Source organism: Amia ocellicauda, chromosome 19 (genome assembly GCF_036373705.1).
Source record: "Amia ocellicauda isolate fAmiCal2 chromosome 19, fAmiCal2.hap1, whole genome shotgun sequence".
NCBI lineage: Eukaryota > Metazoa > Chordata > Actinopteri > Amiiformes > Amiidae > Amia > Amia ocellicauda.
Genome location: NC_089868.1, coordinates 17453475 through 17480163, shown reverse-complemented (window position 1 = coordinate 17480163; position 26689 = coordinate 17453475). Strand labels below are relative to the sequence as shown.

At 34.9% G+C, this 26689-nt stretch overlaps 1 long non-coding RNA gene across 2 annotated transcripts; it reads right to left on the bottom strand.

The window, feature by feature from the left end:
• Nucleotides 1–290: 290 nt before the first annotated feature.
• LOC136714479 (uncharacterized) lies at nucleotides 291–19151 on the bottom strand. 2 transcript variants are annotated; one of them, XR_010805029.1, is made up of 4 exons: nucleotides 18939–19151; nucleotides 9543–9680; nucleotides 4700–4752; nucleotides 291–755 (listed from the first exon to the last, which is right to left on the bottom strand). It is a non-coding gene; the product is annotated as an uncharacterized LOC136714479 (long non-coding RNA). The 2 variants fall into 2 exon arrangements; XR_010805028.1 differs by lacking the exon at nucleotides 9543–9680.
• Between the last annotated feature and the right edge of the window lie 7538 nt (nucleotides 19152–26689).

The window sequence follows — 26689 nt, the reverse complement described above, 5'->3', positions numbered from 1 at the left end:
TAATTCTCACAGATTATTCACTGTAAAGTTTTTATACATGGTTATTTTTTAATATGCTTATGTGCATTTCCAAGAAAACAAATACTATGCGATGGCCAATTATAATTGATGCGGTCATAAAACTATTTTAGATGTAGATATACTACAGAGATATGATACCCATAGATTTTAGATTTGCTTTGGTTGGTATAAAAATATATGTTATCTTGTTTAGCCCATAACCATGGCATACTTTCTGAATGCCAAACTTACTAAAATGTCTGGAAGTTAAGCATGTCAAATTGCAGAAATATAAACAAGGATTCTTTTCTTTTTATTAATCCCACAAAATAATATAATTTCTCATTTAACATTCTAAACAGCAAAATAAGGCATTTAAGATAAATATAGCAATAAAGCAATGCATATTTTAAAATGCCATTTTAGGAATTTCATTTTTCTCTGTGGTACAAATACATTTCCATATTTTACAGATAGTGTGGGGAAGAAAATAAATACTGTAAAATGTACAATTTAAAACATTTACATGAATTTACATTTCTGCAGGAAGTGCTAATAGTTTTTCAAGTCCTCAGTTTCTAGGTTTGCCTTTCATGTATTGTAATAGCTTTTAACATGTGAATGATAAACAACATATGTGATCCGTATGAATTTGAGTGACAGAAGGAGCACCATCACAAACCTTCATTTACAGAGGAACAGCAGTGGAGTCTACAGTTTGAAATAATTTGGTTCCATGTTTCCATTTATGCAATCTGCAATTCAGAGAAGAGAAAAGTATGTTTGTGTATTACTCAATTTAACAAAAAGTAGTAAGTAAGTATTAAATACAAATGTGTATTACAATAAATCATTAATACATGTTCAGAAGCTATACAACAGGTAGATCATCATTTTAACATATTAAACAAAATATGATGTATCCCAATTTCAATCTCGCTCTCTCTCCATCCATATATTTTTTTAATCAAAACATTAATTTTAATCTATGTAAAACAATCATAACTGTGTAGAGTTAGCAGTCAATGAACTGAACAAAATCATTCTGCTCTTGAAAAACTGATGTAAGGCAATAATAATAGAGGACAGCAGTTTGCACCAGTGTCAGCATGTGAACCCCATGATATTGAGGTGTTTTGATGTCAGGATAGCTAAACCAGCCATCCTTTTCGACAAGGGCACAGGGTTCAGCTGCACTATATTTCCTTGTAGCGTATTTCCAATTGTGCCTTCCTGTATTAGTTTCATTACAATCCTCCCTCGAGGTCAGCTAGCATGGCCGTGCAGCATCTCTCTGCGGTTCGCTCTTCATCGCTGAGGAAAATCAGCTTCAGAGGAGCGGAACTTAGCCACTGTGAACATGGGATTTCCAAGATCTGTTCACAGAGTGAACTAAGTCCTGCACCTCACGAAACCCAGGCGCCAGATCACTCGAACCAGATGTCCTCATTTTTTTTCTGCGTCTTTTTGTTTTGTTCCTTTACTCTGAGGTTTCTTCAATTATGCAAATAAACCTAACAGATACACGTTTGTTTTCATTACTGTTGACATCAATATGTAAGGCAGGAGCACACCCACATGCTATACATATATATTCATATCATATGTGTGTACGCTGAGAAAGTTTGTGCAATTCCTCGTTCCACAGCATTCAAAGGACAGCTTCAGACCTTGGGGAGCGTAGTTAGAGCGACTGAAATACTCCATCCCATGATTCAGCTTTGCAACATATGTATTTATTATTAAAATGGCTTTCAAAATTGTAAGATGTGTAGAAAAATTATATTTTGTTAAGTGACATATCAATGTTTCAAATGAGAAAATACAGGCCTCTTCAAATAAATATGTATTGCATTTTTCCATATAACTTGAATTTAAAACAAATATTCCTATATAAATACGTTTTTGGTATTCTTAATTTTGCAAAAATGGGAGAATTTCAAGCAAATGTTAAAAGTGTACAAGGTTTTGTGCTGATGCCTGAAATCTCATCATAATAATGCTGAATTGACATACCTGGTGATTCATATTTATGGTGCTATGGTGTATAGTGATGCACTATAAATGCAGCCATTTAAAATCTGCTCATATTAAGGGACTGTTGGGTAAAAACAGAAATGCTTTTTAAGTGAATGAATGAATACATAAAGTAAATCTTAAATATGCAATAACCATAATTCTTTCTATACATTAGCATAAATCTGTACTTCAGGGCAAATAGACATTTCCGTATGATAAGGCAGTTTTTAACTAACAGCAGCTGTGACAGAAATGTGAACACAGATATGAAAAGGTGATGTGAGTTATAAGTTCAGCTTGCCCGTGTAACTATTATAAATATAACTATTACTAACCATTATTTGGTCTGTATTGGTCTTATTATAGCAATTCACTCTAGACAAGATAGACTAGACTAGATATACTAGATACAGACTAGATATCTAGGCTGATATATTTTAGACATGCACTATCATTTAATAGCAACTGACATCCAGAAGCCTTTTTTGAAACTGCTTTTCAACCAAACTGAGGTTTGACTGACAGCTTCTTGTTATTTCCTGTAGATACCCACCAACTCGAAAGTTTTCAAAAAGGTGTATTATGAAAGTGGTGAGATTATAAAGTTGTATAACATTACATACTCACAGATTTATTGCTACTACAAAAAAAAAAAAAAAAAAATAATAATAATAATACACTTCAATTGTCATTGGGCATAAGTGCAAAGCTTCTCAAAGCATATAGTATCTGTATAGTAAGATACAACTAAGTGAAGTTAGTAAACTTAATAACTTCTGATAATTTGGATGTTTTTAGCTTAATAACAATTATTTGCCTTATTTACATTACATTGGCAAGCATTATTTACAAGATCTCAGAAATTTATACATGTGTGACCTAAGCTAAGAAATTACTTTAGCTGACATTATTAATAATACATGCTATTAGTTCTGAAATGGAAAATAAAAATCACGAAACCTTGCTAGTCCAACTGAGCAAAAGATTTGAAGAAATTATCAGATTAGGAAGACCTCATCACAGAGTAAAGGGGCATTGAAGTGGATGGCTTGCAGCTGGTTGGAAATCCCTGGCAATGTGATTTTATTACGTAAAACCAAATCACTCTGCCAGGAATCCCTCCAGCTTCAGCAAGTGCATGCCTAGAGAAAGAACACTGTGGTGCAGAGTGGAGCTCAAACTGTGGAAGATGGCTGAATCGATCTCTTTCATCATTACTAATTAGATCAGATTACCATGCCTGTCCAATTAAAGAATCTCATCAGCACAAAACACACACACAACGATAACAACACAAACGCCTCTTAATAATCACTTTTCAGGCATGTATAAGGGATTTATAACTGATAAACTGGAACCTTCTATAAGGGTTAAATATGACACCTTCGAAAGCAAAGAGCTAACATCCTCTGCTTCCTTTCAAGTAATTAGAAGTTTAAGATAGGGATTGTCCACTTTCAGGGAATGTTTCTTTGCCATTGTTCACAGCCCATCTATCAACTTTATTAGGTGTTGGGGAAACAGACTCAGTGCTCATTAAACTCTGACTGGCCCGATCAGGGTATTTCAGTAAAAACAGGAAAGACTTTAGTCTGTACCGTATGCAAATTGATGTTCTCCCGTGAAGTATCATTTGTTCTTCTAGACCAGTAAAGCTGTCGTGAATGATGCACTTAACCATTCTATTATAAACAAACGGATTGGAAAAAAGGACTTCAAAAGGTCGGACAGCGGATGCCCGCGAAACTGGTTGAGTTAATGGATGTTGTGGCTGCTATTACATGCATCTGCTCCTAAAGTCTGTTATGTGCTTAGGAGAGCCAGGGCTTGCAGAAGATGCTACCTACCGAATATATGTGCAAAAAGGTGAGAAAGCATTGAGTTTCCAATTTGGATCTTAACTAGAAGTGAATCTTGAACTGGACAAGACTGAATATAAACTGAGGACACCACATTGATACTGTACATTTAAGCCTGTTCAACCGCCTCAGGCACAAGGTTGAAGAGAGTGAGCTTAAACCCTCGGAGTATAGTAGGCTAGTAGGCCTGCTTGTTATTATTATTTCAACTGCGAACAGACCTTGATTGTCCTCTATGAAGAAGTCTTAGAAAGGGCTAAACAAAATATAAACAAGTCAAATCTCATAATTCCCATAATAAAACCCAACCCCCGAAAATACCCTGAATCTCTTTTTGCTTAAAAGTTTTCTGTTGCAAATCTTTTGATAATAATTAATTTATAAGAAATGGTTTATATTTCCTGAAAAACGATCTACAGATGCCTGTGTAACACATGCCACATTTGAACACTGCCATGTTAAAATAAGCAGCCTTTGCATAGATCCGATACGATGACATCAGACAAAAACAGACAAAACCTAGTTACCGTGCAGGATCTTGTGTAGACAATAATGCAGAAGGGTTTTATTTAAACCATGCATGTCATTTGAAGGAAAATTGGGTAATTGTACTATTTTGGGTACTGCTCATTTTAATATGACAGAACTTCAGCATGGCACTTAGAGTGTAAAAATCACAGGATAATTCAAATTATTCTACCGCTTAACATATTACAATAAATGTCTGTGATTGCAGAAGATTTCTGAGAGTATGAAATTGTTTATGTATATGTACAAAATAAAAACAATACATCATCTATGCAAATTAAATTACAACTTACCTCAGAGGGAACTGTTCGTGACAATTTCAAAGCACGGTGATTCTCAATTGGTCCTGAAAAACAATCCCAATAAATTCAATTTAGTTACTAGTTTTGCATATGGAATAGTCATTACAGTTTCCATTATAAACATCATGCCTACAGCTGTGGGAAAAACAGTTAAGATGGTGTTATTCCTTTCTACTTTCCAACAACAGTTGAGATTAATCCTCAGGAGAGATTGTTTGTGATAAGCAAAAAATGTAATAAAAACATGTAAATCTGAATTGGCTAATGAACAGTAATGTATGTTACATTGTGTGTATGTGTTTGTGTGTGTGTGTGCCAGGCAAATAGTAACTTTCTTATTCCTATCAAGGAGTAAGACCATGCTTGACTTGATTATAGATGCTGTGGGGAAGAAAAATCTGGCGGTTACGTAATTTTTCCGCTACCCAGGAAGTTAAGACACAACACGTCCGAACGATCTGAGAGAGCTGACATGCTTAAGTTTGACATCCGCCATTATTTGGTAGGTTTTAACTTTTACGTTTTTTAAAAGTTGCTCACTTACACCATAACAACACATGAAGATGCATAAAACTGTGATTTCCTTTAACACAGAGCCTCATGGAACAAGGTCTGGGAACAGTGCGTCTGGCCTTCATTTCAGTTAATTAATGGAGCCACAATTGTATCAAGTCATGTTTTAAATTGAAAATGTTAATTTAGTTCACCACAGAACTGAACAAAATAGGTTTTGTTTTATATAACAAAAATGTACAGGTTTTGTAGATTATTTCCAATAAAAAATGTAAGGGCATCGCCATAACAGAGGCAATATAATTCAGTGCACAAAGGGCAGAGTAAAACCTACATATCCTCCTAAATCTCAGCAATATGACTTAGCTTTGCAAAGCTTACATTAGACGGATCAATTGCAGTGAGTAATGCACAGAGATAAAGAATCATCACGATAGCAAGAGTTCTTTGTAATCCAGTGAGGCTAAATGGCCATACTTCTCACAGTACACTGCAGCCAAGGAATTCACAAATTCAGTGTTGGGTCAGTACTCACTTTCCAAACACGAGTCTGAGAAGCAAACATGGCATTAATAAATATTTATTTCAAAACAGTAAACACGCTCTTTCTCTACAGGAAATTAGCAGCTTGGCCCCAGAGTAAACAGTTATTGTTGTCTACCCATCTTCTCCTATGGTTTACAATAGAGATTTTAACCACTTTCTTTAGAAGAAGGCTTTTTACACATTTATTTTAATAGGAGTGAGATCACAGATACCAAAATATACATAATATGTGACACAGAAGCATGAAACTGTCCTCACTCCCCATAAAACTATAAGGAATATCATGCTAAGTAGAAACAAAAATTGCAAATAAGTTCACAATTTATTATGAACAGCATGATTCATATATAGTTAAAAAATTGTTAAAATTCAAGCACTATTAAATAAGTATAGGGAAATTGCCCGTGGTGGTGTACAGAATGGGACTCAATCTATTTATCTGCCAATGACAACCACCTTTCAACAATTGCAATAATGCTGAACTGATCAAAGTCATACATGCCTAAAGTAAGCAGCTTTTCAATTTAATTGTATTTATATATATATATATATATCATCATCACCATCAGTCTCAATCCACTGCTGGATGAAGGCCTCAATATTCTAAAATATTCAAAATATTCAAAAATTCGAATTGCTTAGATCTATAGCTTCTATCTCTCTATTTCTCTCTCTCTCAATATATATATTTATATACATATTGAACACTAGAAAAAATCTAATTGAAGAAGGTTACGTTTACATGTGGCCACAGTGTGAAATGCAAAAAAAACCCCAGCAATTAAACATAAAAACATGCACTGAACTACATTGAATGGCTTTCCGTTTCCAGTCCTAAAGGAAAGAAATACGATCATTAAAAATCATTACAACAAATCTGGACTTGCCTGAAATCTCACTAAACCCTTTTAGAAAGCATTTTTCTGCTAATGAGACCAGAAAGATTAATATTTTTTGTCTATTTTGTCTATTACCTGCAGGGTGTGCTGCTATGAAGACAGGGAAGAATGTTGAGGTTACATGTTATTCAGGGAGTTCCTGCTGGCACACAACACTATGCACTTTCTGACTCCTAAACCAAGACTTGGCGTTCACACTGTGTATGTTAAGCTGCCGGAGAGTTGGTATAAGGGGTGGATAGGGTTGATGGACACAGTGAAGAAGGCAAAAGATTCAGCAGCAAGTATACAGACCTTGGCCTAGACAAAATCATCAAGAGATTTGAACTACCCGTGAGTCACGAATACAAACCTGAACCCAATCATGTTGTCCTTAACATAATGAGTGCGTGGAAGGGGAGACCACCCACAGTCAGACATTTAGGGGATTTTGAGATTTATGTGTCAGAATGCTCCTAAACACAGAGAAACGCACTTGAGTCCGCACTAGAGCCCTAAGAGCTCAGACTCATGGAGGTTGACTGTGGCTATAGGCCTTGTGCAGCTGCTTTGTTCTCCTCTGCTCTTCTTCAAAGAGCATTTTTCATTTTTTCTCATACCTTACTTCTTTCCTGTCAATTTGTATTTATGACCAGCTTCAATGCAGCTGCTTGGTGGCTATAAAAATTGAGCAACACCATATAGAAATATATGATGAAGTTGCCACTGGCTGAATACCAAACATACCTTGGGCTCAGATTATAGCCCTAAAATTATTTCAAAACAGTATGCTAAATACAGACAGAAAAAATAGTTTAAATATTGGTCGTAAACTGATGAACACAGGTTCTTTTATGGACGTCTTAAAAACAAGATAAATGTGTACTGTCAACATTGTTAGTGATCTTCAACATAATTGCATGCCCTTCAAAACAAAGGTTACCGCCACTGGCCATTTATTACACCTGTGGTTTTGCAACAGATTTCACACCTGTTTACAGATCTGCCTTTGTTGACTCTCAGTGCTGAATAACTGCAAGGAAATAGACTTGGGTGAAGGAGGTGAGAAACATGAATATGGTAATACAGAGGTTATCAAACCTATTGCTTAGGGAAATCTGAGCACTAGAGCCTCCTGTCTAATATATGCTTTCTTTCTTCTTCTTTCGGTTATGTAAAAGCCAGTTTTTGTTCTCCAAGTTAACAAATATCTCTTCTTCATGAGAAAACTACAAGGTAACTGCTTAAATAATAGAGGCAAGGCTGCTGACGCACAACAGTATTATCTTGCTAGGCTAAACCCAGCATAGCTGTTAGCAACTGGTATGTTTGAATGCAGTTAAAACAAGAATATTCTCAACCCTGCTCTTTTCCCTCCAGTTAAGCCTGCACTTAGTGGAATTGCACAATAAAGGTATAATATGCAGACACCTTCCTCATCTTTTACTTGTGTTGACTGAACTCAATTTAAATGTCATTTATGGTACAAGAGCAATTCTCATTAATATTTGACACTTTAATAATCACTTCCAGTAATTCGAATATATTCTTAAATTTGTCCTTATTTTTCCTTACTGAAATCTAGTTTTACTTTAATGCTCAATTAATTTTCTATGTTACATGATGAGTAATTCATCAGTCTGAAGGACTTGTCTTATCTAAGACTAGGTTTCTGAGCTAGTGCAGTTTGTCCCTGTTCTGGGCATGCAATATTTAACAATCAAATTCAGTAGGTTACAAGTGCCATACTGTTGATAACACATTGTATTCATTGGAATGACAAAAAGCAATCACTGATTTTTCTTCATTAGGTTTGTATAATGGTGGTCTTTCCACCCTTGCTTGAATACAGTGTATTTTCTCATTGTAAAGAGGGTGGTCCTCTCTACAGTGTAATGGCCAATAAGGACACAAGGCATATGTGGTAGACTGGGCAGGGTACTGTTCCTTGTCTGCCACCAAGGCGGAAACGCTTCAATGGATAAAGGAAGCACGGCACTCTGGGCAGATGTGGGAGGGTTTCCCATGCTGATGTGCAAGATAAGTTTGACTATGTGCTTCAGTGACTTTGTGAGTCAGAGTTGCATAATACCAGCTCAGCAAGATTGAGTGAATTAGCAAACGGCAATTCAGTAACAGGTACAAACGGACACACTAAACACACACTTGTGCTTGTGGCATGTGTCCCAATCACATATAGAGATCTCCCTCCAGTCATAAGCAGTTATTTTATGGCTCCTCTGGTGTTTCTGCTTCAACAATTCTGCCTGAGTTGACAACAATCCCAGAATGTCCTCATAATGCCAAAACCAACCTTATCTGAGTCCAGCAGAGTAATATTTAATTTAATTTAAGACAAATTACCTGAAATTACATTAACATTTGTACTTATTTATTATTTGGGTGTAAGATGTGCACAAATGGTGGCAAATTATGCTTTTATTCCTCCTGTTAACATGGCTATCCATGAACTCCCCACTGACACATTCAGGGAAGGAGGCCATTCATTGGCAACTGGGGACTGCATTGATTGGGCAATGTGCAAACTAAAACTAAATCCTCATTCATCTCTCATTACAAAAACATAAACATATACATATAATACAATTTTAAAAGTATGTGCCCAAAATTGACCAAATTATGGTTCTGAAATAAAGGGCATTTAAGTGTTAAATATTAATAAAAGCTGTGTACTCCAGGCTTTTTCAAATGCTTCCAAAAACTGTTTACTGTTTACTGGGGTGTTGTTGTTTCATCTAAAAAGTACAAGATTAACACAATTAAGATAGAAATATACGATATTTACAACTTATAGATAAAGATTTCCTCAATCTCTTATTGATGTACAGTCTTTCTTTCAGGGCAGACGGATGCCTTTAAACTGAATGTACACATACGTCCCAGGGAAGGAATTCCTTATCCAGGCCAGCATCCGTTTAATGGTGACACCTTCTTGGGTCCACCCAACAATTATAGGCATCTTCAAGACGCCTGAATAATTTTTCCATGATTTTCCCAGCATGGTTTACATTTGCCTGCAGAGAGAGCACATGAAAAAGGGACTAAATTGAGGTTGGATACATGTGCCAGATTTCTTCAACGGAAACTCCTTCGTTAACAAATGTCTCACAGCCCTTTAGCCCGAGGAGGTCAATCAGGAAGAGAAATAAGGCTTACGTGTATTAACTGCACAAAACAGAACTAAGAAACTTTACTTCGGCTGCATTTTAAATGTGTCCAGAGAGTCTTAATCAAACCAAGATCTGGGAAAATGAATAACTTTGAAATAATGAAAAAAAGAAAACGTGTCCAGATAATCATATTTTTGAAAATACAAAATGGCAAACAAATTCTAAACAAAAGATGTAATGTTAGTTTGGGGCCCTCATGGAGTTCAGCATCATTGTTAGTTCATAGAGATTTTATGGATGGGACATTTGGGAGACTTATTTTGTAATGCTTTGCAAAAAACATCTTCAAAGGAGTTTGTCTGTGAGACCGGACAAATATCAGAAGTATAGGATCAGCTGATGAAGTTCATTAGCAGAGAGAGGCCCAAGTGAAAGACGGAGACAACCCAGGCATTACTACAAACAAGCCACACTGCTGCTCTTTTAAAGTGTGAATAAGACATTCAGGGGTGCAAGAGGTCAAAATCTTTTGAAAAATTGTGAAAGATCTCTCTGTGTGATATTGCAGTGCTGACAAAAGCGATGCAGGGATTTGTTTCCACCCACAAGGCAAAAACAGAATGAACTTAAAGATATATTTCACAAGAAAAACTGAAAGAAGTCAGAATATCCTCAAATATGGCCATGGCTGTAAATGGTTAACTACGAACCCATGTCCCAATTTAGATTAGATTACAGCAGACCATTACATTAAAACAAATAAATACAAATATTTTGAAAGAAGGCATATATCCGATATTTGTAAGACGACGGAAGGAAGCCACTCTCAGCAAATTAGCAGGCGCAGTACACGCATATTCAGCATACATGTCTTTTACTATGTTTGGATAAAGTATTTAGTGCTGAAGTGATAGCACAGTGATTCAGTGATTGTCTCATATCAACAGGACCTTAATTGGCCCTTTTGAGACAAGTGGCAGTTACCTTAGTTTCCCACACATAAACGAAGGTAGACAGAATTCAGTGACTTTATTAGGCTTGGAAAATGCAATAAAATTCTTTTCTCTGAATGCACCCATCTGTTGGAATTTAGAGGACTTCCTGTAAACAAGCCTTAGAGAACAAACCCCACACACTGGGGTTGCTGCATAAAATTGCCCTTTCATCTTCCCTGCGTTTTTTCTTTTTTAAAATGCATCGAACACAGATGAAAGCCCTAAACGTGAGCATTTCATCCTAAGAATGGGGGCATTGTGACCCTTATCTCTAATCACTGCCATAGAGGAAATTAAGTTATTTGAAAAACAAAAACACAAACAATCAAATATAAATGGCCTTTAACCAAGGATTATTTATATTAAAGTGTTTTGTTTTTTTTTGTAAGATTTTTATGGCTGCAAAAAGATAAAGTATGTTTAGAGGCTGTTGACATCATTGTCTCTTAATAGAATGAGGTCAACATTGCACTAATATATACACTTGCAAATATGGCTCACACGGTGTTTGGAAAATATCTCAATAATAAACTGGGTTTAAACAGTATGACTCGGCACACTGAGCATACACCAAAAAATGTATCCCCCCTCATATAAATGATGAAAAAAATAAGCTTACACTGACTGGCTAATTAACGTATATCTTGGAAATATCGATGCAGTCAGAACATTCATGACTTCATTTCAGGGAAAGACTGACTAAAAAGTGACTAGATATGATTCCTTCTTCTTAAAACGTGCATGTATTTAACTGAACAGTGTATATGAGGATGAGAGAGATGAGAAACATTTGTGGATGTTTCTGGAATGATACCTTACAATTCAAAGGGAGTGGCGTCAACCGACTGGAGTAACACAAACAATGATTGAATGTACATAACGAGCGCCATATCATTGAGCCACATGAAATGGAGTCTATTCTAATCATCTGCCAACCAAACACACACACACACACACACACACACACAAGCAATAACATACAATCACCAAAAAACCTATTTTATCATCATACCATACAGCTAAAACTAGAAAATCAGGAATGAACAAAGCCTGCAAACATTTTTGCTAATGCATTTTAATCTTCCTTTGTTCTGTATGTAAATAAGGTAACAACAAAGAGCCTTGTTTGGCAATAAAAAGACTGGCTTTTTCCAAACCTGATTGACAAAGCATTGAAGTCTGCAAAAACAATACATAACATGACATTGAAATTCTTATTTTTATAAACTGTTAAAGAATACATAATAAAATCTTAATGCATTTCAGTTTGGGGTTCTGTGATATGTTTCTAAAAATCAAATGTGTTTTCTTTCCTTATAGTATTTGGAATATATTTTTGGATATTCTCATGTTCAGGAGGCCTAATTAGGGCTCCAAGATCCAGTTTATAGTCAATGTAGAGCACTACAACAAAACTGACTTATGTAACACTGTTCTGCAGAATATACAGTAAAAATAAACATGTCCGTCATCCTGTATTTGGATAAAATATTCTCTTAAACCAAATAACATGTTGACGACTGTAATTTGATGTAAATTAAGATATAGCTTGAAGTTAAAGCTTGAAATACTAATAACTTTCTTACAACTGTCAATGCATATTTCAAACAAACATCTATCTGAAAAGTATGAGGCAACTAAAGCAATCATGAATGTATTGATGAAGTTGTTAGTAAAGGCATTGTAACATTCAAGGGTGCATGATGGGCTAATCAGTCTTGCAGTCAGATATGAATTAAGGTAGTCAATCATGCCATTAGCAACTACTGTACTGATAAAATACAACCTAAACATTCTCTGCACCTTGGCTTTTAAGATTTCCTATTTATTACAATATAGCATAACTCCCTTTGTCGTTTGTTGTTCATATAGTTGTTATTTATTACAGAAAAGTCAGCACTGTTTTATGTGGAGATATTCTATTTGGAACTAGTAGCTGCTGTTTTGATTACTTGATTAATCTTCAAATCACTTTATTTGGAATGACTTTATTGACACCACAGGGCCTTACTACCTAGATATCTTTGTTTTTGACTTGTTAGCCCTTGATCTTCAGCCTGATTAATCAAAACAGAAATATACTTAACAGAAGGCCTGATATTACTCAGTTATTTGTAACATATTTAAATAATTGTTGCAGATTCATATTTTATTATAGTAGGTGACACTTACAGTTCAGTTGAAATGTGTATGTGCACAAATCTCAATTGGTCGGATCAGACAGGAGATGACCTATTGGCCTCACTTTGTTTCTATTGTTTTGAAATATCTTTCCTTTTTGAAATAATATTTTGAAAACATAATTTCTGGTCCAGGGAGACGTATGCCATGTGCTGTTCCAACCAAACAACACATTTTCAGCAATTTACAAAGACCAAATTCAGCTGTGTTTTAAAAGATCAATTATATACAAATCTTGTCAGGACCCATGGGAATCGTATGTTTTAATGAAATGTCGACATTAATATATATTTAAAAAATATATATTTACCTCATGTTAAGAAGCACCTGTCAATACAGGACCAGCTGCTTATATTAATACACTGACATTTCTGACAGCTGCTCAACAGATTAATTATTATTATTATTATTTGCATATTTTCAAAGGAAATAACTGTCAATTTAAACAACCTTCACACTACATACTGTAATATCTTAAACACTGCTTCGCAAAGTATATATCATATTATCGTTTTTCAACATGGATTCAACAGCAGCAGAAAAATAAGAAATATTAGAAGTAGAATTTCTAAAAGTAAGATAATGGAATGTTCTTTATCCAACTTCATGTCTTCCTGACAGAGAAAAATACAGATTGTAAGGGAATGGTAGCAAAAGTGTATAGGTTTGTAGGTCAAACATTTGAATGGATCGAGGCTTAAGACTGCTTAACCTCATTGACTGTTGAGATTGAGTGTTTAAGTGTGATATTATCAGTGTTATTAAAGATCAGTAGGCTTCTATTATTTTCCACTATGATTAATATCTCACACACATAGTGAAAGCAGCTATTTTCCATTTGTAAACACTACTTATAGTTAATCTGTGCATTTAGAGAGGAAGCTGCTCACAGAAATCTTTTGGGAAAAAGATTTATCTAGACTTGATTTCTATTACATTTTAGTCAAATAAGGCAAATTTAAATAATCTTTCTTAACCAATTAAGAGGGGAATGTTAGATCCCTCAGACAGTATATTTTTAGTATATTTTATTGTACTGTTTTTATCTCACACTTGCAGCAAGCAGGAAATATATAGAGTATTCAAATGTCAGTGTTGCCCAGATTCAGCTGGTTTCACAGATCTTGATTAGTACTCGATCAGTATCGGAAAATCCTACAACACTACTATTAAACACACACACACAATAATAATAATAATAATAATAATAATAATAATAATAATAATAATAATAAAACATGTTCATTTGCTCTGTAATGCAGACAAAAATATAAATACTGTAATTCTCTTTAACATTTATTGCCATTAAACTTTACAGTTTCCCATACTTCAGTTTAAGTTGCTTCAAGGTAAAATATCAAATTGGAACCAAATGAGCAAAACAAAACTAAAGAAACACAATATTACCTTTTAACATAGAGTTAATTGAGTTGATGTATAGTTTATTGTAATTTAAAATGGCTTTGTTTTTCTTTCTTTAGATATTTAATGGCAAACCATTATATCTAATGATATATTACCTATACCTTAATGAGCACTTGTTGTGTCAAAGCATTCCAAGGGTTTCTCCTTACATGTGTTTGGTTTAAGATAAATAAATAATTAAATTACATCTAAAATTTAAGTTAAAATATATCCATCTTGCATGAACCACATTGCTCTCAATGGTTTGCAGTTTTTAATTGGCTCTATCCATTGCATGCATACATGTGCCTACCAGAAAAAACAAGCAAGAAAGATTATTTCAATGACTCAATAAAATGAACAAAGATTTATTTCTGTAAAAGTGAATTAATTTTCTTCACTAATTATTCATTCATTGTTTTTCCTGTTTCTCTGACAGCAATGTCAAAACAGAGGAGCTGAGTGTGGCCATACAAACTAAACATTGCCTTCATCTGTTTATATTGAGACAACAAACAGACAAAAATGTGACATTCAGGGAAAAAATATTGTACACAGTCTTCAGAAAATCCTTTTGAACAGTGATTAAATACGCAATATATGAAAAAAAGGAATTGACATTGTAAGGTCTATTTTCCACATGTTCAGTAGTAACATAATAAAATATTTTAAAATACAATTTAAAGTATAACATAAAACATCAAACTTAAAAAAAGCTTTTCAACCAAAATTCATCACTGTACCAAACCCCATTAGATTTTCAAAGTGGTATGCTGACATCACATATGTACATTCCAATTTCCTTCAGTGAATTACCCTTATTACAAGATTATCTTGTATTTATCCTTTTATTGGGCATGCTATTTTCTATAATGCATTTGTTACCAAATTAAATTATGCTTTAAGGGTTTAAGAAGGGTTTCAGTGAATTTACATTTGCCACAATCATGAAACTAGCCTACATTTGTTGAGTAGAAAACTCATGAAAATAAATATATACATTTTCAAATGATCCTGATCTAATAATTACTGAGAACATAATTTAATAAAATGTTCTAGAACCTAGTGTTAAAGACAATAAGGCATAGCCAAAGCTTTCACTGTATTTAGCTGCTGTTGTCTCATGAATAAATACCTCAAACGTGTCTACACCAAACTCTCATATTTAATTTTGTTTTGCATTGCATACTATTACATCGCATAGGCCGTCCTCTCAAAATGATTTCTTTCTGACTGTAATATAATCTCACACGTAAACTCCTGATGGTCTGAATCGCGACACAGAAAGCCTGTATGTTCCATAAATCTGAAATGATGGAAATTCTAACGAACAATTTTTGTCAGAGTTATAAGAGGCATCTCACTTTCAAAAACATGAAGTGTTTCTGAAAATTATTTGCAGATAAAATATGGTTGCTCCTTAGTTGCATAGCCTTCACTATTAACAAACCAGATCATTTCTGCCACTCATCCACAATGCATTGCAGTTAGAATACTTTTGATTTTTTTTTAAGATTAAATATTAAACATTGCAATATATACGCATAGGAAATGTTAAAGAAAAAATTGCTAAACAGCAATATGCAGTTTTATATAGCATTTTGATCAATGTTGATCAATTAGCAAAATTAAATCATATATTTTCTGAATTAATCAAATGTAAAAATATCCAATGCGTATTTATCTCTGTGATGTTCAATGATTTTACTGTAAATTAAGTAAAATAGTGGTCAAAAAACCTATATGTTAATGTGAATATATATATATATATATATATATATATATATATATATATATAATTATTATTATTTGTATTATTACTACTACTATTACTACTACTACTACTACTACTACTACTACTACTACTATAAATACATGTTTATTTAAACAGGCCAATATGGAAGTGAGATAGCAAATTTTAGCCATATTATATTTTTGCATTAAAAAATGCATAAATAAACAAATACAATTAGAAAATAAGAAAATGTCTATTTTCTTATGCAGTGTTTTTGACTTTCAGAATTTATGTAATGTTTAAAAACAGCTGTTTTCAATCAGAATCCTTTTACTGTATTTTTTATTGTACTGTACTTTAAAGGTAAAAAAAGGCCCACCCAGTCACCATTGAACGTCAATAAAAAACTTGGCTTCCTAAATTAATTAAAACAGCTCATAACTAATGTAACCTGACGTAAAGAACAGGCCCAAGGAAAAGCCACTTGTTTGCTCTTAGACTGGTTTTTACAACTGGGGCTTGATACTTCAGGAGTGTGCTGTGTCTGAAAACACAAAGTTAATTAGGAACGCAAGTACTGAAAACCAAATTTGCCTGTTCTTGATCTTTACAATAAGACCAATATTTGCAATTTCACTCTATCTTCCTGAAAACAAATGGCACAATTTAGTAAAGCTTGGTTTTCATGAAAGGAAAACTTGGTTTTCACACATTTTGTGATTTATAAAGAGTCTTGAAATGAATGTTGATTTTCCAGATTTGTATAGAATGGTGAGGTAAAAACCAAAAAAAAAACATTTAATGTATGATGTTTTTAACTTGACTCACATTGAGCTCATATTTGCTTCGAGTCCATTTTGTGTATACATATAAACACCTACGGGTTCTGCCCTTTAGCAGAGTCCTTTACCAGCTTTGTAGGTGATCTTAAAATGCATGGTGCATGTTAATCAAACCTAATAGGCCCAGAACAACTCTGTTAAGTCCCCCCGAATTTTCCAGTTAAAGCCAACTGGAGAATCCTGCACAGAAAGCCATAGTATTATTGCAGTCATTAAAATGATGTCAGGTGGAAAAGACTTGTTACTTTCCCCATGCCAGTGTGGAACATGTCTGGCACTATGCAAATGCCCCCGATTTTTATGTGAAAAGAAATTATGTAATACAGTTGTTCAGCATACTGTTTTATAAAAATAATGTCTATGGCCTAATATCTGTGTTACTAAGGGGGGAAAAACATATTTTTTGCAGACATATGTCAGCATTAATGCATATGATGCTTCTTAGACTACACACACGCAATGTTTGAAATTGGCCCTGATGTGGTTTTCTTTCAGAGTTTCGGAATACGTTTACAGTTTCTGGTACAATAATGAAAGGTTTTAAGCCCATATTTTTATCATTATATTCAATCAATGTTCTCTTACCCACACCACAAAACCATATTTATTTTAAAAGGCACCTTTGCTGTCAAGAAAACAAAAATGAGACACTGTATGTGACTTATAGTTATAGAATGCAGAAAGGACCAAAACAGTCCTCTTATTTAACATTGGGAAACAGAGGCAGTCATGGGGGAAATTAAAATGTCTGATAAGGATTCTTGGAATGTGCGATTATTACGTTATTGGATTATTGCATTAAAGAGTGTCATGTAAAATGATAGGGCAACTGAAGCAATTCAAAATATTATATATAATACCAGTAAATGCATTTCCTTTTGCAGAAGCTTGTATAACATTTCAGTCTCTATGTGTGTTTATGTCAAATAGTGTTGCAGTGTGAGGACTGAATTGTAGACAGTGGTAGTAAGCTTAAACATTGAATAATCACTCAAGGTTGGAGATCTTTAGTAAAAACAAATTACACACAAGAAACTGGCAAACTTCACTAGCACAGTCTATCAATTAAATGAATATGCCAAAACCAGGACTTCAGACATTCTGACTAGAAAATTGTCTGAAACCTAACCATAATTCAAAAAACAGGGCTGTTATATAGATTTTCTCTAAAAGTCTGGCACCTTGATGTTAAATTAACTATAACTTTTTTATTGACTTTAATATATGGAAAGTCCAGTTTTAAGCTGAACAGAGACGCCTTTTCAACAGCCTTTTCCTGAGGATTTTTTTTTTTTTTATCTCAAGCTCTGAAGTATTTAATATAATTTAAGATCATGAAAAGAAAAAACATCTGTATAAACTGACCTGAACTAACCCAGGAAAAACATTTAACTTTACAGTCAGTTCATTCTGAGAGACGCCAGACAGCAAAACCTTAATTATGGAGGCCATGTAACCCCACCAGTAAAATAAAAATGATCACAGTGGTAGATCACAACATCTTTAATTGAGTTACCAGGCAGCCTCCCTATTTCTGCCATCCTTAAATCAGGCTGACGTTCTTAACTTGGTTCTCTCAGTGTAATGAGCTACAATAAATTAATTATGACTCTGAAGACACAAAACAGGGAGAACTGCTTTCTTTGGTTGTCCAAATGCAAATGAGCCTTTTATTTTAATAGCTAATAAGCAAAAGCATTGTTTATGGTTAAAGTTTATACTTTTAAAATGCTATCCCTATCATTCGAGTGTTCAATGGAGAAAACATTACGCAGCAGACAGCGTGCAGGAAGAATATATACTACAGGATAAACTGAAAGCAGCTGGCACCCGCCGTTTTATCTTAGGTGCAGTCACGTTATGCTATCACTACTATGGATTGACATTTTAAGAGTTTACATACATACATCTTGCTATTTGCATTACTTTTTTAAATATATATAAAGCTTCAATTTTAAAATAAAACAAAATCCAAGTAAATAAAAGCAAATATATTCTTACTCACACAAAAAGTTGCTTCTCACTGAGGACTGATTCGAGACCATTTTGTATGCCACATTGTAGCAGAACCCACAATATCCTGCAAAGGCTATTGCAAGAAGAAGAAAAAAAAAGAAAAGTAAAAGAAAAGGGCAAACAGATTCATACAGTCTTTGCTTCAGAGTGCAGTCTAGATCTTTCACACTGGTCTGTCCCTCCTCTCTCCTAAGTCAGGCACGGAATCAAAGGCTTACACATCATTCACAGAACTTTGTCTTTCAAACCACACCCAGGCCAGGGCTGAGAGGAGGGGAAGCACTGCCTTTTCCTCACAGAAGACCAGAAAAGGGGTTTAGACTTCTGTTTTCTGCTACGTTTTACGACAAATATCAAGCAGTAGGTTAGAACCCCAAAGAAAAAAAACTTGTATCAGTACTTTTGTAGTACATGTGTTCTGCAAACAGAGTCCAACGTCATAAAAGGAAAGAAAGCATTTAACTTTCAAGAAGTGTTGATGACTGAATTGCAGCAGAGAAGTAAACAAAGTCACTTCAGGTTGTGTGTGTCTGACAGAAAGTGTTTAACAAAGGCCGAGTGTGAGTACTTGTTTATGTTGTGTATGAGAGTGTGTGTGTGTGTGTGTGTGTGGGTTGGGAATGGGGGGGTGTTAGAGGGAGGTGTGAACCATAGTGTTTTTTTTTCCCATTTATAGAGGCCAAACAGCTGCTCTTCCCTTCTCTCCAAATGGGCCAGACTCCCATAAAGAAGCCAACAGAAGACGAGATATCCCCTGCATTCAATGTGAACTATTAACTGTGCAGGTGCATTACATGTTTGCCAGAAATGCTCATGACCTTTTTTGGCTTTCTTTTTTTAAGAATCTTTGAATTCTCAGAAGCAAACCAACACACTCTATTAAACTTGCACTTGCTCTGCATTTAAAAGGGTAGTAGGTGAGCATGTCAGTCTACTGCGAGTTCAGATTAAAAATACAAATACATCAACTGAGCTCTGAGGTTTCAACAGTCCTTTAAAAACAAACTAGTATATATAATGAAAATAAATATCACTACAATAAAAATAAACGTGGACAATGGATACAAGAAGATACACACATATGGGAAAGATGTTTGACATGTGGGTTAAAATAAGTTGAAATGGGTTTAAAAAGTACAGTCTGTTCTGTATATCTCATCCTTAACCAGTTCAGACTAGGACAACTCATGGGGAAAAAAATAAATCTTTCCTTTTTTTAATGTAAATACCTTCCCTTAAAGTGAAGAAATTACCTCTATTTTGACACGTTATCATTATTTTGTCTTTACCTGGAATTTAAGGGCTTAAAACCTTAGGCTTCACTGTCTGAGTATGGGACGGTTTTAAAAAGCTTCAACATGTAGACCTCCACCCTGAAAATTAAAAAAAAGGAAAAAAGCGCGCTATTGTTAGTCTATCAGTGTTTATTTATTTATGTTGCCAAGCAACCGTATAGCACAATATCATATCATTCAAATCAGCACTTACTAGTACACATTAGCCTTATGACTGTATGCTTCTGTCACTAGCCACACAAAAGAAAAAAGAAAAAACAGCATTTGGTGAATCATACTGGCATGTTTAAAATCAGGGCTGCTGAGTTTAGCATTCAATTTTATATTTCAATTTAAGTCATCAGACCACCCATTTTAAACCCACAAACTTAAGCCTGGCAGACTCAGACTACAATCTTTTGCACATGTTGGAAAACATATCTATATTTTCTCTCTTCTTTTATTATTACTTTTTTATTTTTTAACCAGCTGTAGACTAAGTACACAGTATGTATTAGTTTATTTTCTCTAACATTGTGCTGCTGTCTTCACCTTTAAACAGCAGCTGTGTCCTCCTGCAAACACACACTAGTTATGGAAAGATTATAGTTTTGGTTACCTTTTGTGCCATAACATTATGACCACTGACAGGTGAAGTGAATAACACTGATAATCTCGTTATCATGGCACCTGTCAGTGGGTGGGATGTATTAGGCAGCAAGTGAACATTTTGTCCTCAAAGTTGATGTGTTAGAAGCAGGAAAAATGGGCAAGCGTAAGGATCTGAGCGACTGTGACAAGGGACATATTGTGATGGCTAGACGACTGGGTCAGAGCATCTCCAAAACTGCAGCTCTTGTGGGGTGTTCCCGGTCTGCAGTGGTCAGTACCTATCAAAAGTGGTCCAAGGAAGGAAAAGCGGTGAACCAGCAACAGGGTCATGGGCGGCCAAGGCTCACTGATGCACGTGGGGAGTGAAGGCTGACCCATGTGGTCCGGTCCAACAGATGAGCTACTTTAGCTCAAATTGCTGAAAAAGTTCATGCTGGTTCTGATAGAAACACACAGTGCATCGCAGTTTGTTGAGTATGGGGCTGCGTAGCCACAGACCAGTCAGGATACCCATGCTGACCCCTGTCCACTGCCGAAAGCGCCTACAATGGGCACGTGAGCATCAGAACTGGACCACGGAGCAATGGAAGAAGGTGGCCTGGTCTGATGAATCACGAGTTCAAGGTGTTGACTTCCCCAAATCCCCCAGATCTCAATCCAATGGAGCATCTGTGGGATGTGCCGGACAAACAAGTCCGATCCATGGAGGCCCCACCTCGCAACTTACAGGACTTAAAGGATCTGCTGCTAGCGTCTTGGTGCCAGATACCACAGCACACCTTCAGAGGTCTAGTGGAGTCCATGCCTCGACGGGTCAGGGCTGTTTTGACGGAAAAAAGGGGCACCTAGGCAGGTGGTCATAATGTTATGGCTGATTGGTGTATATATATATATATATATATATATATATATAAGACTCATTAAGAGGTTAATATTGCATGGGTGTGGGAATATTAAATGTTGTTCTCACTGAATAGAACAGGTGCTAAAGCTGTATTCCTCCAATACTTATAATGTCAATGAAACAAATTTATAAAACATTTACTATCACATTGAGTTTATAGCTTTTTCTTGCCACTATGAAAAAAACTATTTACACAGTTTAAATTCTTATATTTTAATTTGAAAATGATTATTATTATTTTCTTACATTCCAATTCAGTCGTTAAATTCAACATTAAACTCCAGGATTTCTAAATAAATAAACAAATAAATAAATAAATACTCTTCATAAGAGTATTTACTCATTCGTGTTGGTATCTATTACAAAAACACTGGGTAAGGATTTTAAGATCCAGATGCATGTGACCTCGTGTCATCTAGTCTTAACAATGTTTCTAGCTATGGTTGTTTGCATTGTTTCTCCTGCATCTGATATGTTTATCTAAATTGACTAATGCAAATATATGTAAAATATTTTATTATCTAAATAGAGGCTGTTGAGTTCTTGGTCTATCACGTGGCTCCCAAGATTATTTTAAGGATGCAGCGATTCATTCATGGGAGAATCCATAGTGCTATGGTGGAATAAAAGTGTAGCAATACTGCAGATTCTGCAGAAATCTGCATTTTGCTTACTGACTCATAGTTTGCTACAATTAAAACTTTGTAAAGTTTACAAAGCATGTCGGAATACAATGAAATAATCTCACAGAAACAAATCTCACTAATGTGAGACAACTTTTTCTTAATCCCAAAGCTTTTGTACAATAAGTTAAAAATTACTTAGAGCAATCAACTAAACGCAATTAATTCCACTGAGAACTCATTGACACTACTAAATCGTGGACAACTGCATGAAGCAGGAAATTGCTTCATTAATGCATTAATCCAGAACTGAAAACATTATTTGAAGTTGGTGACAACAACAGTAAATCAAATGGTTTCCCCTTCCCAACTCCCAACTTATCTGATTAATAAATTACATTACACTTTTACTACTTTTTGTCAATTTTTAAAAGATAAAGCAAATTAAAACACTGCAGGGTGTAAAGGTCTGTGACACTCTAATGATCAAGGAGGGGGCTGGAAACTAAACTATAAAAACTCTATTTGGCCTGGCTGGTTGCCCAGAGACCAAGTCAAAACAAACGCTACCCACCCACTGCCTATCTTGGACTTGAAACAGACTACCGCAGTGTAAAGCCAGACAGGCAGACCCACTCTAAAAACTTTCACCTGTATCTCCCTGAAAGGAAATCCTATCTCTAGGAAGTCATGTGCATGCATGACTCATCCTCGGGAGACCCCACCCAGCGTGGGTGGAATATCGGAGCCTGTCAGTCAGGGCTCGATTCTGAAGCGCGGCTAAAACAACTGTTTTCTTTGTTGAAATATCATTTGGAGAACAAAGAAGATTAACAAATATCATTTTTAATCCTACACTTAATTATTGCTGTGTTATGCGAAAGACATGGTATTGGATTAGAAGATCCAAGAGCTATCACTTGAACTGGGACACAAATCTGTTGTCGGTTTTTCTATAGCTAACATTTACTATTTTCTTTCTTCCATTCAACTTTCAAATCAAAGGTAAATATAATCATAATCAATATGATAACTATGAACATTAGAATGTCCCTGTGGGTCTAATGTGAATCTTAGCGATGCAAGAAAATGTGGCAGAATGCACAGTCAGTAATGCACCTTGATGATCATTCCATTTATGTTCACAAGCACTTCCCCATTCCAAGTCTATACTTTCTGTGGAAAAGCCAAATTTTACATTCTATTCTTCTGTATGGGTAGTCCAATCCACAAATAAAAGTAGCTGATGTAATAGAAATGAAACAGTCATGATGATCTAATCCATGACTGAGGACACACTGCTAAATCTCCAATTCACGACAACTCCTGGCATTTGTAAAACAGATATTCAGTGAATCTGCCATTTTACATTTTATTCCTTCCAATGTTACATGTGATAGACTTTGTGTAATAACATATCGAAGACTCAAGTCCCCTCAGATCAAAAGCCCTGCTGTTCTGTAATGTGCTCTTGGATAGGGCAGCCCTGTTACCAATTAGACGTAAATCTCTGCTAAAAATGTCCTGACGTCTGTTTGAAGTTTAAAACTAAGCGGGTAACTTAAAACTGGAGCTGCATTTAGGAAATGAACTACATGTGGACATGTGTGCTTCCTAATTTTGTATAAAAGCAGAACATATAAATTGTTCAGAAACATAGATGCCAATTGGTAAGCTAGCAAGAGTTAAAGCTGATGAATCCAAACAAATCTCTCTACCCCAGGTATACACGTGCGTCTCCTTGCCATGTTTATTTTCATTCTTTTAGAAGCATTTGCTTTTATCTAACTTTCAAATCACCAGCTTCTTTTGAAGTAAAATGTTTTTAACAGTACTGCACATACACTATCTGTAGGTTCTTTTTCCTGAAACAGAACTACGTCATCTATACATTCAACTCCCAAAAACACAACATAAATGCACATGACATAAGTCTGTACCATAATGCTCACGTGTGCAATCACGAAGCTCTGACCGTAATTGATCAATTTCTGATCTTAAAACTTAGGCTGAATCATCAACCTTGGTAACAGAATCCAAGCTTGTGATAATTTTAATGTCAGAAAACATGAAGATAGCATGATTTGCCTGAGGGACAAGTATTTGGGTAATTACACAATTGGAATTCAAGACTAGAAGATCCGGACTCTCAGTCAACAGATGTACCCTAAACCTCAAGAAACAAAAGACCTGTTTATATTGCAGAAACATGAAGTATTATAGAATGAACACAATAACCCAAAAAAACGAATGATTGGACTGTATTCTATATACATAAATACACTCCTTAAACCAATCTGTGGTGGTTAATCATAGTAGTAAAAAAACTAACATTTTCCAAAGCCCTTAAAAGGCTATTTTACCTTTCACACCTGTGAGATATTTGTCATTGGGTGTCATTAATAAATTATATAATTAAGTATTATTGTTTATTGCAGGGGGTTTATTGTAATTTCCAATTCCATAAAAAAACATCTTAATATGCTACATACATTATTTTCCGTATGATCAGAACAAGTCTTATTTATAAAAAATAAAGAATTTTGTGATTTATGACGTTTCCTTCTGACTCAACAGTGGAAAACGTACGACTGCGGAAAAGTCCCCCCCCCAACAAAGAAAGCATTTATTTTCCACAGTATTTAATTTAACATTGGTTTTAGAGAAAAAAAAATATGATGCACAAAAACACTCACATAAATATATTTATTTATATTGTGACACCATGAACAGCCCTGTACCTCTACGGACTCTGGGGGAGGGGAATTACTGTGCTTGGCTCCTCGCCTCGATAAAAGGGGAAAGTACCTGGCTTCCCATAGTGGAGAGGCAGGAGGAGAGCCAGGGAGTAGGAGCGGACAATGTTTTGAGCAAAAAGAAGACTTTAGAGGAATGGATTGACTATGGTACCAGGTCTTTGCTTACGATTACGACTTGGATTACGGATCACTGACTTTGTATGGTAGCTGTTTGTCTTTCTTATTAGTTATACATGTAGAGAAGGACTTGTTCACCAGTTCAGTTCACCAGTTTAGTTACATATATATTTTTGATATATATATATATATATATATATATATATATATATATATATATATATATATATATACTCACTAACGATCCCTAACAATTTGCCCTAACTCCCCCTCCCACCACACACACACACACATAACTGACAGACAAACACACACAAACACAATGCAGCCCCTCCAATTAACATAACAGTCACAAAAAAGTCACAGATTGCTACGATATGTATGTATGTATTTTTATATATATATATATCTATATATATATATATATATATATATATATATATATATATATATATATGGCGGGACAAAGAGGATCCACGCCAGGAGGTGATGTCCGTCAACAGACCCTTGGGGAGGCAGATTGACAGAGGAAACACCTGACGTGTTTCGGCCCCGTGAGATGATACCGGACATGATAAAAGAGGAAGGGCTCAACTTCCTGGTGTGGAGTGTAAGGTGGAGCGGCAGGGAAATGTGCGTGTGTGACTGAGTGAGAACACCGGAGAAGAAATAAGATTTACCATGGTAACGAACTTGGGCTTGGAACTAGATTTATGATTCTGGATTCTGGATTCTGAGTTTTTTATTTGTATATTTTTAGAGACGGATCTGCTTTACGTGTAGGTAGGTTCGAGGAGCTAGGTGTTTATTTGCTTTTTAACAGTCTTTTTCGTTTTAATTCTCGGCACACTGTAAATAATAAATTAACATTTTTCACTATACTCCTGCCGTCTGTATTTTACCACACAGTGCCACAATATATATATATATATATATATATATATATATATATATATATATATATATATATATATATATATATATATATATATATATATATATATATATATATATATTAATGTATCAATATATAGAGATAGAAAACTTAAGTAACAGCAACGAACAACAACACTTATTTAGCTGTAATTTTAATATCCTCTTACTGTTATTTTAATATCATGCCCACTTTTTTCTCCTACGTATTATTTTCTTGGATCTGCTATGTGGCATGCCTAAGAACCACAGAAATAACTTTAAAAAAGTTAGTTACAAAAAGTGTTTTCTTAGTATGTATTTATGGGGTGTGTAGACATATATACACATAATCTGTACATATACACTCACTGTTTCCTTGGTCCCCTGAAACACAGTGCTGGAAACCTTTATTTTACTAAGACAAATGGTTTTTAAAATGTTTCCTTATCTTCAGAATATTATGTACATATTGGCTACTTCAGAGTACCTCATAATGTAAATTAAAACCCTTCTTGAGCAGCAACATATTAAAAGTT